Raw genomic sequence first — 12,714 nt, 5'->3', positions numbered from 1 at the left:
AAACACAGGAAGAAGCTTTACATTTCTAGGAAAAGTTTTGTATTAACATTTGATTACTTTATATTTTAGTGCGAAAAAAATAAAATAAATGATAGTAATGGATTACCACCCATTTAATAAAACAGGTATCTGAGTCCATACCAATATAATCAAATTTTGATGGCTAACAAAATTCTATATAGTCACATCAAAATAACTCTTTCCCCGCCCCCCAAAAAATAATTATTAATGACAAAGGGAAAAAGAGGAACTTTGAGAAAGGCAAGTTAAGTGATCAATGTAAATACCAGCAGCAAGAGGATAAGTCAAAACTGTGAGCCTCTTAATAGAACACAGTCTCACTTCTGTGATATTCCTGCCAAAGATGCATATAGCTTGAATCTAATCTAATCAGTGGAAGGAGATTCTGGGGGAAGGAGAAGCAGCAACAAAACCAGACTTTCACTTTTATTCTGGGCACTCACATACTGTTTGTTTTACAACTGGCGTGTAATATTTCCATAATTTAAAAAGAAAAAGACAAAGTGATGGCTGGAGGACAGGATGCTGTAGTTGGGAAAACGGCTTTTTTTGCCTAAGCACACATTTCTTGGCCTCTCCTTATAACCATGGCCAAGGTATAGGTGTCTCCCAATCCCAAAATTCTAACCTAGTCATCTGTAACTCTATAATCACATCTTTCTTTCTATGGTTCTTAAATATTTGTATTTTGTAATTAACATGCAGATACTCACCAAGCAATACCAAACTCAGAGGCCTTCACATAAACTCAGAAATATCAGTTAATACCTTAGCAAGAATTATTTGATATGATAGCCTTGAGTGTAAAATGGAAAGAGGAATGCCTACAATGTTCTAGAATTGCAGGGAGGGGCGGAGACAACCACAAATAAGGAAGTAGACACAGAATACTAAAACAAAAGAGATTAGGGGAAAGGGGAAAGAGAAGGCAGTTATTATGGAACAACAGTAGAATCAAAAGATGCTGCTTCAGACTATATTGTTCCAGAAGCAGATCACTATGTGGATTAAAAGCATAGACTCTATACTATGCTTCACCTGGGTTCAAATGTCAGTTCTGAAATTATAGCTGTGTGATTGTGGGCAAAATACCTAACCTCTCTGTACTCTGTTTCCTCATGTGCAAAGTGAGGACACTAATAGTACCTATCTCATAGAGTTATAGTGTGTAAATTGATAAGTTGATGTAAAGCATTTAGAACTTCTGGCACATCATAGATACTGAATTGTATAAATGTTTGCTATTGGCAGCCAATGCTATTGGTGTCTTGCCCATATACTGTTGGCACTCACCTCTACACAGGAAACCTGCTCATTATGAACACCTGTGATACCCTGCTGAGTGCTGCTTTCTGACTGCAAGGACACACTCAGCTTGCACTCCAGGGACAAGCGAGAAACGCCAGAGAGTTAATGTCAATTATGGCTAGGAAGTTGGTGGATTTAACACTCAAATTGTCCTTGCTCTTGGTTTGGGATAACTCCGATGGTAGTTTATTTGATGTCTTCAGAGTTCCCAATATGAGTGAACTCCAGGTGCCCACAGTGGTAACAGCCAGAATAATGCCCTTTATTCACTTCTATCCCTTTCTTTTCTTCCTTCCCCACTTCTACCAGTGTTTCCTATGATCATTTCCCAATAAACTATATTCCCTTGAATCTTTATCCCAGGTTTGTTTCTGGGGAAACACAAAACAAAGCACTGTGTTTTTATTATTTATAACTAGGCCTATCAAATCTAAGGACAATTTTCTTTACAAGAAACATGACTGTGTGCTTTAGAAGAGACCATGAAACCATATGACTGAAGGCGCACAATATTTAATACATAAGACTTTTAAAATCTCAATCCAGAGCATACATATGTGCAGGAACTAGCTTTTGATAGAAAGAGGAACATTTCTTTTATCAGAACAGGAACAACAGAGAAAGAATGAACCCAAATGCAAGGAGATTCTGTAGAGAAAAGAATGACAGACTCTGATTGCTTCCATATATTTTTAAAGTATGAGTCAAGTTCATATTTATTTTAAAACATTTTTACTTCATCCTTTTTCTTCTTATTACTCCCAGTTTTTTTTGTTGTTGTTGTTGTTGTTATAACCCCATTACCTTTCTACTGTCCCTTTTCCTCTTCTATTTTTCTTAACATTTAATTTGTGTTAATAACAGCTAGCAGAAGGATGACCCTAGGGTGATAGCTGAAAGGAATTATGGATGAGAGGACTTTTGTCACCACAGCTTGACCCAAATCCCCCAACTCCACCCCATCTCAGCAAGATTTGATTAACTCAAAGAAGAAGAGTTGGAAAGAACTGGTTGATTACAATTTTCCCAATTCCCATCTGTGAACCTGCCTACAGGTCCTCAAGAAAGCTCAGTGCACTGGTTAATCCCCTTCCAGGGCTTCATGGCTCCTCTAAAACAAATATCCCATAAGTTGAACAGAACTGTGTGAAATAAGGTTTTCCTTTATCAGGCTTAAGCTGGAATACATCCATATAACATTACTTATCACTTGAGAAGACCTAGCTGTGAAGAGCCACAGCTTACCCTGGCACTGTCATGGGAAAGTATATTTGATTTTGATTATTTGGAGCAACATAGAAAGTACAATATAACCTTTTCTATGTGTTTTTGCTTATCCATTCAATAAATATTTATTGGGCTTAAAAATTCTACCATACAGCTCAGAAATTCTGAGTATTAAGTTTAAGAGTTAGAATATTCATAATCTTTACTAGAATGTCTAACAATATAGAAAATGCTAAATAAATGCTGCTTGAATGACTACCTGTCTCTTAGTACTTATCACACTGTATTGTAATTATCGGTTTAGAAATGTATCTCCCCCACTAATGACTGCTCCTTAAGGATGTGCTTGCTGTACTCATTTGGGTATCCAATATCCAACAAAGTTCCTGGCATTGAGCAGTCTCTCAATAAATATTTGCTTCATAAATGAATGAAATAAATGCATCATTATAAAAAATACATCATTATGAGCTATTGTCAAAGATAGGCAAGTATTTCTAATGTATTCAGGGCCAAAGACACTCCTAAATGATCTTTTTTACCCTTAAGAAAATTTGATTCTCTGGTTGAGTGTTGTGGCTCACGCCTGTAATCCCAGCACTTTGGGAGGCTGAAGTGGGCGATCACTTGAGCCCAGGAGACCAGCCTGGGTAACATGGGGAAACGCCGTCTCTACAAAAAAATACAAAAATTAGCTGGGTGTGGTGGCAAGCACCTGTAGTTCCATCTACTGGAGAGACTGAAATGGGAAGGACACTTAAGCCTGGGAAGTCAAGGCTACAGTGAGCTGTGACTGCGCCACTGCATACCAGCCTGGGTGACAGAGCAAGACCCTGTCTCAAAAAAAAAGAAAAGAAAAGAAAAAATGGCTCTCATTTTCTAGAGCTAAGAAGAGATCTCATTACAGTATTTCTCACCCACCCCCTACAACCGGCCTGCCAAAAAAAAGTAAAGAAACAGAACATTCAATATTTTAACAACCCAATTCCAAATAGAACAAAAATGAAAAAAAAAATTTAATCATACCCAAATCCCTCATGCAACAATGAAATCACAATCTTTGGACCTAAGCCATCCACAAATCTTCACACCATTGTATTAAAGTCTTCTGGATTTCATCAGAGTTCTTTTTTTTTTTTTTTTTGAAAATATTATACAGTTTTTAATAAATCTGAAAAAAACCTATATGGTAAAAACTTGATTTTCTTATCACATTTCTTTAAGGGCTGGAAAATAAACCAACTTTAGAGCTCTCCTTTGAACTCCACGAACATACACTCTCTTCATCACCAAGTAAGGTTAAGTACCTGTTAGCACATAGCACCATTACTGTATACTAGAAATTCTGTGAATTATGTACTCTGTACAATCATATTTCTACATTGCTTTCTACATTTAGTGATCAATATTAAATGTTGCAGACCAAACGCTTAACTTGAAAACCTTTAACTGGTCTCTGCGCATATGTAACAAATTATCTTCAGATAATTTGTGTAGGGTTACCAATTCTAAAGACATTTATCTCCTCCTTAACAATTAAAACACCAAGTAATTGATCCAAATATCTCAGTAAATACCAAAACAAAAGATCTGCCTGAACAGATTGTTTATCTTTGCCATGGCCTAAGGAGATCCCAAAACAAAAGTAAAATACAAATCAGATCATACAACATTTTTATTCAAAATAAAGTTTCAAGGAGTGTTTAATTCATGTAAACTGTAAAGTGACAAAAATGGTCTAAGCACTAACCAAGCCTCAGGCAGATGGCCTGGAACAAATGGCTTTGTGAAGTTCCTTCCAATTCTATGATGCTATACAGATAAAGTATACAAAATATGTGTCTACTGCAATTGAATACCTCACTTAAAATAATTATGTAAACTTTATACATTTAAGATAGTACTGGAATGTATAAAAAGTTGACATTACCCATTACATGTACAGTGATTTGTAGGACCCTCTCTGCTTAAAAATTGCTCCCATCATGACACAACAAGGCCTAAAATTACACCACCCATTTATTTAAATAGAACGCTAACCAATATTTTTAAGAATGCAAAGATATCTTAATGGGATTTCAATAATACCTACCATTCATGATTACCATGTGGTATTAGTGTAAATTGATTCATTAGAGTGCTTTTCTCATTCACAAGCAGGACCTATGAATATTACAAAAAGCCTAAGATTCCCGAAGATGTGGAAAATCTTCAAAAGAGATGGGCAACAAATGCAAACTTAGCCTCCTTAACAATTCTGGACAGGGCCAGCATCTTTGTGCACATAAATCAAAATTATATAATGTCCTATTCTGTTTATTCAAGCAGACAAAATAAACAATTATCCTCTTAGGTAAAATAGATTAGGTATAATCCTTGCTACCTAGGAAGGGTCACTCCAGGTCCTTTTCAGTCCCAGGATTCTATACACAACAAACACAATTTCACCTGTTAACTAGTTCTAAAGCCCAACAGAATTATGTGGTAAAATAACATTCAATCATAAATAATAGAAATTGTCTGGTATCTTAGAAATAGAGTAGGCTTTAAAACCAGATTTGAAATGGAAAGCTGGCTTCATCCCTTTTATACTTCTTTTAGCTGTGAGCAAGCCTCTGAATCTCTTTGCGCCTGTTTCCAAATAGTAGGATGGCCATCTCTTCCTTGAAGAGATGCTGAAGGCATTAAAAACATAAAGCAAACATAAAACTCACAGCACAGCACTTGATGAAAAACATTATAACAGTAGTAGCTAAGCTACTTTTATTATTATTCTTAAAGAAAAAATCAATTCAACAAAAAAGTGAAAGCTAAAAAACAATAAAGTCCATGGCAGTAAACAACGATTAAAATGTATTTCATTCCTTACAATAAGTAAAATAAAAACTTTTTTTTTTTTTTTGGGACAGAGTCTCACTCTGTCGCCCAGGCTGGAGTGCAGTGGCACGATCTGGCTCACTGCAACCTCCGCCTCCTGGGTCCAAGCGATTCTCCTGCCTCAGCCTCCCGAGTAGCTGGGACCACAGGCGCCTGCCACCACGCCCAGCTAATTTTTTGTATTTTTAATAGAGACGGGGTTTCACCATGTTAGCCAGGATGGTCTCGATCTCCTGACCTCGTGATCCACCTGCCTCGGCCTCCCAAAGTGCTGGGATTACAGGCGTGAGCCACCCACCGCGCCCAGCCAAAAACCATATTTAATAACAGAATTGTACTTATAACCAAAAGAAATTAGTTGCCACAAATAACAATCAAGAAAGTACCAATATGAATAACATAGTTCCACAAGTACTAGTGAGCATGATTCTTAGAAGAAAATCAAATACTAGGCAAAAGAAATATTCAGGTATGGCGACTGATGATCCAAACACTATAAATCAGCAAACGAAACAAACATAATTTTTAATATCATAATCTATGCTACAAAAATGGTTCTTCATGCTTATATATCGAAGAACTCTGAATATCTAAGAAGTCATATCACCCAACCAAAAATGCTGTATTTTACCAAACCTCACCTCCATAGCCAGAAATTTATGCTGGTTCACCTAAATACTTATCAAAATAATTTTTTCAAAAACTTGTTTTTTTTTTGAGACGGAGTCTCGCTGTGTTGCCCAGGCTGGAGTGCAGTGGCGCAATCTCAGTTCACTGCAAGCCCCTCCTCCTGGGTTCACGCCATTCTCCTGCCTCAGCCTCCCGAGTAGCTGGGACTACAGGTGCCCGCCACCATGCCCGGCTAATTTTGTTTTTATATTTTTAGTAGAGGTGGGGTTTCACCGTGTTAGCCAGGATGGTCTCAATCTCCTGACCTTGTAATCCACCCACCTCAGCCTCCCAAAGTGCTAGGATTACAGGAGTGAGCCACTGTGCCCAGCCTCAAAAACTTAAAAAGCTGTAGAAAACATATCAACTAAGAGGACAGACAGAGCTAACTACAATCTCTCCAAATCTAGAAGAAATTGTGACTTTTAAATGTTATCTACTTTTAATGGTAATACTTTAGTGGTAATTACTACCTTCAGCATACTCCTTAAAATGGTGAGCAATATAAAGAGATAAATAGAAACTACCACGAATGAAAGGGTTAGTCCTCATACCATAAATTAATTAGTTATAGGGCTTCATTTATGCTTTTTTCATATTAGCTAACAAACACATTCTGTAAGTTTCTTTTAATCAACAATTCAATTTCTCACTTCCATTTTTATTTAAAATACTCTAAAACACTAAATAACACTAAAATGCTAGCATCAACAAAGTAAAATTCTAAAGGTTTTTTTGAAATAAAACTATTTCTTTTTTCCTATGTAGCATTTAGGCTTTTCTCATATCTTCCAGTCTTAAGCCACTTGGATCAGGAACCCTCACCTGATACACAGCAAACTACCCACCCAAAAAAAACAGGGACTTGGGAGACAGGGAGGGGGAAATGGTCACATGTGTTTACCAACACTCTCATCATATCAAGTTCAAAGAAAATATTTTTTTAATTGGAGTGTTGGATCCATGTGGATCCAAATGGATCCACATAATAGCCAATTCCTGTGAACCAAGAATATTACTATAACTGAAATTGAATTTTTATGTGACTATGACAAAAAAAGCTGTTGGTCTCCATCCAGCAGCTAAACTAGTGAGCCATCATGGAATTAAACCCTCCAGCCCCAGTTGAGCCCCTAGATCAGGGGTCCCCAACCCCCAGGCCGCAGACTGGTACTGGTCTGTGGCCTGTTAGGAACTAGGCCACACAGCAGGAGGTGAGTGAGGATTACCACCTGAGCTCTGCCTCCTGTCAGATCAGCAGGTGGCATTATTCTCATAGGAGCGCAAACCCAATTATGAACTGCACCTGCGAGGGATTTAGGTTGTGCACTCCTTAAGAGAATCTGATGCCTGATGATCTGAGGTGGAACAGTTTCATCCTGAAACCATCCCCCCACCAACCCCACCCCTGTCAGGTGCACGGAAAAATTGTTCTACAAAACTGGTCCCTAGTGCCAAAAAGGTTGAGGACCACTACCCTAGATAACTAAGGTCCCAACCTACATCTCTGCTGCATCCTCCTCAAAGACCCTGAGCCAGAAGCACCCAGTTTAGTCATTCCCAAATTTTTGATCCACAGAAATTGAAATAAAAAACATTTATCGGGATAATTTGTTATTTAGCCATAGATACTAACACAAAGTATGAGAAGGGTAATTTTGCAAGAGATCTTCAAGGTATCTCTAACTTGATGATTCATATACGTCATCTTAAGCTAAACCACCTCACTCTCCTCCTCCTCCCTACTAAAAGATCAGGAGTCAGCAATGCCACATCAAAAAGGCTACTGATTACAAGAGTGAACCATTTCCTCTTTCTACCATAAGTCAGTCTCCTGCATAAACTTTGTAGAGTAGCCCTTTATCCTGCCTCCTACAAATTTATCTGTATATATCATCATCATCATCTCCTTCCTTCCTGTCTCAGTAGAAGTCTATCTAAAGTACCCTTGACCTGAGCCCTTGTATTATATCCTTTCCAGTTTGTTCAGTGACTTTGCTTCACCAATTATTCTGCCTCATTCCTTTATCTTCAGATTTTCTTACTGATGACTCTTTATCTTCAGCAAATAAACATGTGCTTATATCCCTTATACCTTAAAAAACAAAAACCTTCTCTCAAACTCATAGCTTTAGCTATATCCTTCTCTATTCATTTACAACTAAACTTTCTGAAATAGTAAATGACATTAGCTATTTCAACATCCATGTCTCTTACCCAGTGTGAATTAGCTTCACTTATAAAACTGCTCTTGCTCAGGTCATCAACGATTTCTTAAGTGATATGTCCAATGGATACTTTAGTTGTCCTCATCCTATTTGATGTCTATAGATGTCTAATACTCATTCCTTTTCTCTAAACTCAGTTCTTCCACTGACTTTTGTGACTCTCTTACCCAATCTTACTTCCCTGCCCACTCCTTTGAGGTGTATTTTTCTTTAACCTCACCCTTAAATGCTGTTGTTCTCCAACCTCATTTCTCTTCTATTTTCACTCTACATTTTCCTGAGTGATCTCATCCATTGCCATTGCTTTTAACTATCATCTTTAAATTGTGACTCCAAAATTTACATCTCAAGCTGGGTATTCTGCTTAATTCAGATCCATATATACAACTGACTAATGACATTTCTTAGAAGTCACGGATGCCTCAGATTTAATGGACCAAACTGAACTCATCTCCTCCAATCATGTTCCCCAATCTACTGCTCTTCCTACACTTCCTACCTCAGTAAATGGCCCCAGAATCTACTCAGTTTCCCAAGCCAGAGAATTCATTCTAAGCATCTCAAAAGTATTTATTAAACATTAACATATGCATAAAGATGATGGTGGCTAGAAATTACCCTGACTTCATTTTCCCTCAAGCCCACTAAATCCTATCCATCTACGCTCTTTACATCTATTAAATCCATCTTCATTTCTTAATTCCAATATGCACTGCAGTTCTCATTTCCCATCTGGATAACTATAATAGCCTCTAACTGATCACCAGTCTTCAAAGCTCACCTCCCTCCAATTCATCATCTAAACGGTTCCCTATCTGACCATGTATCTTCTATAGAAGTTCCTCAAAATTTTCTCAAATTAAAAAATTAATTTTGCTAAGCTCCCATATTATCTTTAATATGAAATACAGTATGCTAAAATTAAGTCTACAAAAATCCTCGTTTCACCAGGCGCAGTGGCTCACACCTGTAATCCCACCACTTAGGGAAGCCGAGGCGGGTGGATCACTTGAGGTCAGGAGTTCGAGACAAGCCTGGCCAACATGGTGAAACTCTGTCTCTACCAAAAATACAAAAATTGGCCAGGCGTGGTGGCACATGCCTGTAATCCCAGCTACTCAGGAGCTTGAGGCATGAGAATTACTTGAACCCAGGAGGCAGAGGTTGCAGTGAGAAGAGATTGCGCCACTGCACCCCAGCCTGGGAGGCAGAGTGAAATTCTGTCTCCAAAAAAAAAAAAAAATCCTAGCTTCCCACTGTACATTAATGCAGCACTCATAGAGAATCCTGCTTTACCAACTAAAATAATATAAAATTGCTTATTATAAATTCTTACTATATGAGTAATGCTCACTTTCTAGTCTTTTACATAAACCAAAAACATACTTGCTTATCAAATAAAGAAAACATATTAATTCACAAAAAATGTTACCTTCTAAGAGAAAATGCACTACTGTAGTGTTCTCCAGGGCCATGAAGACCATTACTCTATTACCAGAAGCCTGGATGTCTGATACATGATACTCAATAGCTAGTTATAAAATGAATTACACTGCTTCTTAATCACCTTTGATCATGTCTTCCATTATTCTCTGTAGAATTCATAAAAAATATACTTGAGTTCAGCCATACACAATATTCCATGAAAAACAAACCAAAAGTCAACTACTTTTCTTCATTTTCTCAATTTTTGTTTTTTGAGATGGAGTCTCGCTCTGTCGCCCAGGCTGGAGTGCAGTGGTGCGATCTCAGCTCACTGCAAGCTCTGCCTCCTGGGTTCACGCCATTCTCCTGCCTCAGCCTCCCGAGTAGCTGGGACTACAGGCACCTGCCACCACGCCCGCTAATTTTTTGTATTTTTAGTAGAGACGGGGTTTCACCGTGTTAGCCAGGATGGTCTCGATCTCCTGACCTTGTGATCCGCCCGCCTCGGCCTCCCAAAGTGCTGGGATTACAGGCGTGAGCCACCGCGCCTGGCCATTTTCTCAATTTCTTCTTAAAACACTTTACAAACTTAGGTAGATTAAAGAGCAAGCAAAAGAGAGAACAGAATTTTGACACCTGTTAAGTAAAGGATTTCCCTGCTTTCTCCTGCCAATGCACAGGCTAAGCACATGACTTAATTTGTCAATCAGGTATCAATAGCTCAAAAGTCAAGTAAAATGACTAACAGGTTACATTACATATCACCACCACCCCACCCCCATTCCCTAGCAATATAGGCAGATTAAACCACAACTGAAGCAGAAAGTCAGAAGACCCAGCTACTTGGGAGGCTGAGGCAGGAGAATGGCGTGAACCCGGGAGGCGGAGCTTGCAGTGAGCCGAGATCGCACCACTGCACTCCAGCCTGGGCAACAGAGCGAGACTCCATCTCAAAAAAAAAAAAAAAAAAAAAAAGTCTTTAACCGAAAATTTGACCTTTTTAAAACTTAGCCAAAAATACTTACCCAAGTTTTTTTCCAGAGTTTGCAACGTTCTGTTTTTCCTTCTACTTTTCTTCAGATAGCCTTTCTGCAGTGTTTCATCTTAACAAACCTGAAAAGTATGGCATTTTAACTAATTACACAAGGTATTCTGGCTTTACGAGCAGCATAACCATTTCTGATTATATGATTTCGTTACTTAATCATGCACAAATAGGAGGAAACTCTTTTAGTCCAATATTACGTTTCCTTGTTTAAAGTTTCCAAACAAGAAATACTCCTAAGTATAAAATAAAACTACAACTTCCAAACTAAAGCCTTCCAAAGACTCCAAAACCACTGTACTTAAGAGCATGAGTTTGGTAATCAAAGGTCCTAGAGATCAAATCCTATGTTTAAAACATAACTCAAAATGCGACATTGAGAAAGTTTCTCTCAAACTGTTGGGTCCTTGCTGGCAAGAACAGTGCCATAATGTCCTTCCTGGCATACTTTTTATCAAATGAAAATCTTGCAAAATCACAGGGTGCTTGGGAGTTGGTATGGCATACTAACTAAGGGACTGCAAACGAGTCAGATTACCTGGTTTCAGTCACAGCTCTGACTTTGAACATGTTACTTTGTAGGTCTATTCTGTTCTTTCATCTAGAAAATGGGAATAGTAGACTTTACATTATAGGATTGTTATGATGATTAAATGTGATAATATATGCACATAATTATATGTACCACTCAATAGTTACAAAGTATTCCGGTTATTCATCTATTTTTATACTTTGTATATTTAACTTGGAATAAAACAACTTCATTGCTCTGCACAGGGTGAAAGCAGAAACCACTAAACCGGTTGAAACTTAACAGGTGCTTAGACAGTTATAAAGCCCATGATTTCCTTAAAGAGGAAATTCACATGAACTTTTACCTTTAACAAACGTCAACACTAAGGCCAACAGGAAGGTAAAAAAAAAAAAAAAAACGACAACAACTAATACTCTCCGGAAGAAAAATCAACTTCTCTTCACCTTCCTTTGACCAATAGGAAATTCTGCTGAAACGTAGTCTTCTGGAGTGCAGGGCAGCAAGCACCAATTCAGAATACAAAACACATCAATCCTGGAGAAGAAAGCGGGGGTTGTTCCTAGGCTTCCCCGCCCTCGGTCAACCGACCCTATATGAAGCAGCATGGGGTCTACTACAACCCAGTGCAGCTGGCAAGGCTGCAGTCCGAGCCTGCGGGTGCACGGTCCTTCCTGCCGAGTCCACACATCAGCAAGTGGAGCGCCTTACCATCACCCGCAGGAACTGCTCCTGTATCAAAGTCCCCAGCCATCCGACTGCCATGGCCCTTCCAGACTTTGCCACTGACCTCCAACCCCCGGTCTATAGGTGCCAGGGCTGTAGGTAAGGATGGCAAAGGAATATGAAAGAGTCGCCGCCGCAGGCAGCCACTACTAAGCCAAAGCTCTCAGACTCCGACCAGGTTGAGTTCCAGAGACACTGGAAAAAGGGGCTGACGACCTCAACCCCGTCTGGCCCGGCCCATCCCCTCACCTGGGCGAGTGCCGAGGCAGCCCGAAATCCCTCTGCCTCTCTCCGGGGAACGCCGAGGGCCTGGGGCGGCGGCAGGGGCGGCAACGGCAGCAGCACCGAGCCGGATGCAGCCTGCGAAGCTCTGCCGGTGCCCACACCCTTTAGCCCCGCCGCCCGGGGCCGCCGCCCAGGTCCAGACCCTGGCCGCAGCCACCGACACCCAAGGGGGCGGAGGAGGAGGGGAGGGGTCCCAACCGAGGCCGGGCGGCACTGCGCCTGCGTCAGGCAGCAACGTCACACGCCAGCGTCGCCGGCGCCTCGAGGTGCGCCACTCAAGCCCTGCCCAGGAATCCGGCGGCGTCCCGCCCTGTTTCCTCCTCCCTGGGCTGCAGAAGGAGCCAGAACCCTGAATTTGAAAATCACTTTGC

General features: G+C 39.7%; 1 protein-coding gene across 17 annotated transcripts in view; it reads right to left on the bottom strand.

Moving 5' to 3' along the window:
• BLTP1 (bridge-like lipid transfer protein family member 1) overlaps nucleotides 1-12,441 on the bottom strand; it is a 208,701-nt gene extending 196,260 nt beyond the window's left edge. For all 17 annotated transcript variants that reach the window (XM_063809822.1, XM_063809823.1, XM_016952153.2 and 14 more), the window contains exons 1-2: nucleotides 12,308-12,441; nucleotides 10,781-10,868 (exon numbers count right to left, since the gene is read on the bottom strand). The gene's annotated coding sequence lies outside the window, so the exon portion shown is untranslated. The remainder of the gene's footprint in view (nucleotides 1-10,780; nucleotides 10,869-12,307) is intronic.
• Between the last annotated feature and the right edge of the window lie 273 nt (nucleotides 12,442-12,714).

This window comes from Pan troglodytes, chromosome 3, assembly GCF_028858775.2.
Source record: "Pan troglodytes isolate AG18354 chromosome 3, NHGRI_mPanTro3-v2.0_pri, whole genome shotgun sequence".
NCBI lineage: Eukaryota > Metazoa > Chordata > Mammalia > Primates > Hominidae > Pan > Pan troglodytes.
This window is presented reverse-complemented; position numbering and strand designations above follow the sequence as displayed.